The sequence below is a fragment of the Eschscholzia californica genome, unplaced genomic scaffold (assembly GCF_041429995.1).
Source record: "Eschscholzia californica isolate CP2 unplaced genomic scaffold, dmEscCali1.0.p SCAF_320, whole genome shotgun sequence".
In the NCBI taxonomy this organism is placed as follows: Eukaryota; Viridiplantae; Streptophyta; class Magnoliopsida; order Ranunculales; family Papaveraceae; genus Eschscholzia; species Eschscholzia californica.
The window spans coordinates 15359-21218 of record NW_028238444.1 but is presented as its reverse complement, the minus strand read 5'-3'; the positions used below and the strand labels follow the sequence as shown (position 1 = coordinate 21218).

The following is a 5860-nucleotide window of genomic DNA, read 5'->3' as shown; positions in this document are numbered from 1 at the left end:
GTACATACAATATGCATGGGATTGGCCGCTTCAATGGGGTCTTTCATCCTGGTCGGGGGAGAAATTACCAAACGTCTAGCATTCCCTCACGCTTGGCGCCAATGAGTTTTTATTTGAGAGAAAAAGAAGACTATGCCTTCGCCATATAGAATATGAATAATAAGTAATAATAGCATGGCACTTCGAGTTCGATATGAGCAAACCATTATTGTTTTTTCATAACATGAGATTCTGTATCGAGAGAGTAGTATGAGACAAAAGGTATTTCCGATTTGATCTTATCTATCGGGGGTCCATTTCAGCGTCACAAACTTTTTTGTTTTCACACCAGAGGTCTCTTTCCAATATTTATGTTACGAAAGAGTATTAAAATGAAAAAAAAAAAAACGATCATTTTTTCCTTATTTGATGATCGGATCAAAAAGAAACTTTGGGATTGCTGAATCACAAAGGAGATAAATATATAAAGCAACGGAACCATCATAGTATTTTTTAACTCTCCCGAAAGGAAGGGTGGTAAATGGATCATTTAACGATTTGGGTCTGATAGATCCTATGTTTTCTCTTTCTTCAATGAAAGGAAAAAGTAAATTCCATTCTAGAGCCGTATGCAATGCGCAAAAAATGCCTGTACGGTTGTTCAATTCTATTTTTTTTTTCTTGTTCTTTATCTCTTTCCTTCGCACGATCGGGCGAGATAGGGGAAGCACTCATTATGTTATATCATCAGGGTAATGATCCACCAACCTGCTAGTTCTTTTTATGAGGCACAAACAGGAGAATTTGTCCTGGAAGCGGAAGAACTGTTGAAACTCCGCGAAACCCTCACAAGGGTTTATGTACAAAGAACGGGCAATCCCTTATGGGTTGTATCCGAAGACATGGAAAGGGATGTTTTTATGTCAGCAACAGAAGCCCAAGCCCATGGAATTGTTGATCTTGTAGCGGTCGAAAATACCGAGGATTTCACGTAAATCCGTGATTCCATTTCGAACCATAATTGAATGAACTGTGATTTGATATTTTATCTTCTTACCGAGGTAAAATGGGGTAAAATATTCAATGAAATCGACGTAATTCATAATCATCCGGTTAGGATCGATCTAAACCAGCCCATTCTGTATACGATTCAGCATGCCAACTATTAAACAACTTATTAGAAACACAAGACAGCCAATCAGAAATGTCACAAAATCCCCCGCTCTTCGGGGATGTCCTCAGCGTCGAGGAACATGTACTAGGGTGTATGTGCGACTCGTTCAGATCATGAACTGGAACAAAAGAAAGGAGACAATTTTGACAGTATCAATGATCAGTACCAATGAATAGGATAGAATGGAAGAGTTCCACTCACTATCTAAAAAAAGACCTCTATTGTGTATAAAATTTATGGTTTCCATTGGTAGAAATCCAATCACCTCAATTGGAGATGAGAAGCAATTCCCCATTGGTAGCAAATGGTTATCCATTAAGCGGGGAATGGTATTTAAAAAGCAGAAAAATTATGCTCCCACTCTTGCAAGAACGGATTAACAGGGTCAGCTACCTAACCAACCTTCATAATTAAATGCCGTTACTGTATGGGTAGATCTCATTGTGAAAAGACCTATTACTGTAGAATTTATGGGTAGAGCCAAAGAGTGTGAACTGTACAAGTTACTAAAACTAAATAGGGAAGGGGCTCCGGTGTATAGAAAGGACCTCACCGTTTAAAAAGTAACCATAGAAACGATGGAACCCACTATTTATTCATTTACATTTACGACTTAATTTACTTTTACTATTTTTTGGATACCGAGTATCGATACAATTTCTTATTTCGAGGTGAAATGCTTCAAAAAAAATCGTGGTTGGGAAGGTCATAGTAGCAAAAGCCATTGGAATTTTTATTTTATACACCGGAAGAATCAGTTTTGTTATTAATAGACCAGGAGGGGGAAAAAGAATGACTGAAAGAAACGAAATCAATCAGTTATTCATCAAAGTTTCATTTGATTCAATGACCAGAATTAGACGAGGATATATAGCTCGGAGACGTAGAACAAAAATTCGTTTATTTGCATCAACCTTTCGAGGGGCTCATTCAAGACTTACTCGAACTATTACTCAACAGAAAATGAGAGCTTTGGTTTCTGCTCATCGAGATAGGGGCAGGCAAAAGAGAGATTTTCGTCGTTTGTGGATCACTCGTATAAATGCAGTAATTCGTGAGAATAGGGTATCCTATAGTTATAGTCGATTAATACACGATCTGCACAAGAGGCAGTTGCTTCTTAATCGTAAAATACTTGCACAAATAGCTATATCAAATAGGAATTGTCTTTACATGATTTCCAATGAGATCATTAAATAAGGGGATTGGAAGGAATCCACCAGAATGATTTAAGCGGAGTTCCCCGGAGAATGAACTCCGGGAAGGTAGAGTCTAAATTACTACGATAAAGTAGTAAAAATGAACGAACACGTTTCAATAATAAAAATAAAAGATTTTATCTTTTTATTCCCCGATTCTATTTTGTTTTCTTATGACATGACAATCCAATCTGGATTCTCTAATTTTTCGAACAAAACATCAACCTGGGTTGGGGTTCGAATTGCAATTTTGATTCAATTGAGGCGTAGGCCTATTTATTTCTGGTTCTAGGACCAGTAGTTCTAGGGGTTGACTCGGTTCTCTCAAATTGTTTCTCATTATTAAGAAAAGGTAACAAAGATAAAATACGAGCTTGTTTTATAGCAATAGTAATTAATCGTTGTTGTTTCAAGGTTAATCTATTCACTCGTCGAGATAATATTTTTCCTTGTTCACTAATAAATCGACTAATTAAACTCATGTTTCTATAATCAATTCGATCCCCCGATCCAATTGGGGGCAAACGCCTACGAAAAGATCGCTTGGATTTAAGAAAAGGTCGCTTGGATTTATCCATGGTTTATTCCTTATCTCTAAAATCCTATTTCTGAATTCGAATTCATTTGGGATCCGACCAAAATAGGATTTGATTTGTTTCTATATATTATATGTAATTTGTTCTTGTTACTTCGAAGGGTAGCACACACACACGCCCCTTCAATCTATTTCTTTATCTCCCCATGAATTGTATGCTTGTAACAATAGGGACAGAATTTTCTCAATTCCAATCGACTAGGTGTATTGTGTCGATTCTTTTGAGTAATATATCTGGAAATGCCCGGCGATTCCTTATTAACACTGTTTCGGACACAACTAGTACATTCCAAAATAACTCTGACTCTGACCTCTTTACCCTTGGCCATGAACCTCCTTTGAATTTTGGATTCACTCAACGCTTCGCTTTTCGATCCGAAACGAAGAAAAAAAGTAAAAAAAAAAAAATAGAAGTTGCTAACTCGAAATCCAATTATGAAAGATTTCATTGCAATCAATAGAGCAATAATAATAAGTGATACAACAATTTCTAACTATTAATTATTTCTAACCCTAGTACAGTATTTCGTTTAAGTATCTTGTATGATTTTGTTGCCCTAGAACTACATTTATTGCTATTTGCGTACTCCCCCTATTAATTATTAATAGTAGAATTTGAGCCTGACCCGAGTTTTACTGAGGTTGAATCCACTTTGATTCTTTATTTTTCTGCCCTTACATATCCTAAAAAACCGAAAAAAGAAGAAAACAAAGAAAAGAGAGGAAGAAGGATTAGTCAGAGATAATTTATTATATCACTAATCTTCTTCGTCCCTTCTCATGTCAATAACTAGAATGAAAAAAAGGGGAATGTCAACGCATCTGGGAATAAATGATTGATCTCTATCAATAGACCTGCTAAGGACCCGAACCATAGAGTACTTAGCACAGGTGCCACGGAGAGATATGTTTTTATATCTCGCATTGAAAATCCTCCTTCTTTAATTGTAATACATATATGATCAGATGCATATGTAGTTAAGGATCACTTGTATTTGTACGCGGAATCCCTAACAACAATGGATATATACAACGACCCGGTAGATAAGATTCCCCTTTCCTTAAAACAGAAAAAGACGCCCCCTTCTTCCTGAGTATTACCGATAAATATTAATTTATTTATATGTTTATATGTTGGGTTTCATATGTATATAATTTTTTATTATATGTTATATGAGACCAAAAAGAAAAAATGGCAAGCGAAATTGTATATCAATGGGGAAATAATGATGTGGAAAACAAGACAGGGATTCTCTACAATGACACTGTATACCAATTGAAAGGGATGTAGCGCAGCTTGGTAGCGCGTTTGTTTTGGGTACAAAATGTCACGGGTTCAAATCCTGTCATCCCTACCTATTCCTTCTCCTACGGGCAGTAACAAGTATGGGCAATAACGGGGGGATCCATTGAGATCGATGAAAATTGGATAGACTCAATCTTTCATTTCAGTTTATGATACTATCTGCATGCAAGGTGTATTGGGCGTACAAAAAGAATCCTTTTCTTTCTTTTCTTTACGGTCTTATCTATTGTGATAAGAAAGCGCTCTTAGTTCAGCTCGGCAGAACGTGGGTCTCCAAAACCCGATGTCGTAGGTTCAAATCCTACAGAGCGTGATTCTGTTCTTCTTAGGTCGAATTTCAATGAAATAACTTCACTAACTTGAACAGCAACCTGAATCTGAATTTGACCTCCTGCGGGTTAAAAAAAGAAGGTGGTCAATCAAAAAACGAGATCTTACTTAATCAAAGATCCAACTGATCACCGCGCCTGTATTGTAAATATGCAGTTACGAATAATCCAGCCAAAGTAATAGGAATTAGACCTAACACGATTCCAAATAGTAAAACTTCAATCATTTCGATTTGTTTGATGTTTGAAAGGGGAAGAAAAAAGAGAGGTAATATCTATCTTTAAATATTAATCCGAATCGACCATGAATCTCAATGACCAAGAATTTACAATTGACGCGGGAAGGCATTCTAGAGTGCCTAGAATCTCACAGAAACATTTATTTTTATGAATTTAGAATTCAATTCAAATAAGTCGTATTTTGCTCAGACCAATAAATAGAGCTGGGGTTATAGTTGAAGCCGCCAGTAGAAAACCGAAATAACTAGTTATAGTAGGCATGAGGGAGCTAAATGAGATACGTTCTTTTTATACATATGGTTATAAAAAACTTACCTAAGTTTCCGCTTTTGAAAGATAAGAGGATACGAAAAAATACCAATTGATAGAATCCGTTCCAATTGAAAGTTTTTGATTCATCTTTCATTATCATTTATCATTATAGACGTCACTAACAAAGATAGAGTGAGAGAAGTGGAAAAAAAAGATTGATTCATCATCTGTGACATCTACCCATGCCGTGATTTCGACTCAACAGATTCATTGAGCAACTCGTGGGTAAAGTAATAGGAAAAGAACCTTGTAGTGGAATTTCATTTATAAATGAAACTCTCTTTGAATCACTATGGAATTAAATCAAATTGGAAAATTTTTTCTTTTTTAATTGTATAGAATCCAGTTTCTATTCTGGAACAAAGGACCTTAGAATACCTTTTGCTTTACCTCATTAGATTCAGTGGTTACCCCATTAGATTAAGCATGTAGGCTCATTAATTATACATAATATCTCGACTGCTAAGAAAAAAGTGTCGCACGATCGCTCGAAGAAATAAAAGCCTTAGTTCGGTACAACTCAATTTTAAGACTAGTAATTCTATTATCTTTTGGTTTTAGGTTCTACATGCTGTCTTTCCATATTAGGGAGTCCTATCCTTGGAGCTAGTCAAGAAGGAACCTTTGGATGTAATGCAGCAACGGTTGCATCACGCATATTGATTGTTCCAACTATTGTTTGTTTTCTTTCATTGAATACTATCTACTAATCTTATTGTACTACTA

General features: G+C 35.9%; 2 non-coding genes across 2 annotated transcripts; both read left to right on the top strand.

Moving 5' to 3' along the window:
• Window positions 1-4228: 4228 nt before the first annotated feature.
• On the top strand, window positions 4229-4302 carry TRNAP-UGG (transfer RNA proline (anticodon UGG)). Its single transcript has one exon. It is a non-coding gene; the product is annotated as a tRNA-Pro (tRNA).
• A 190-nt stretch (window positions 4303-4492) lies between these two features.
• TRNAW-CCA (transfer RNA tryptophan (anticodon CCA)) lies at window positions 4493-4566 on the top strand. The gene has a single exon. It is a non-coding gene; the product is annotated as a tRNA-Trp (tRNA).
• Window positions 4567-5860: the final 1294 nt, after the last annotated feature.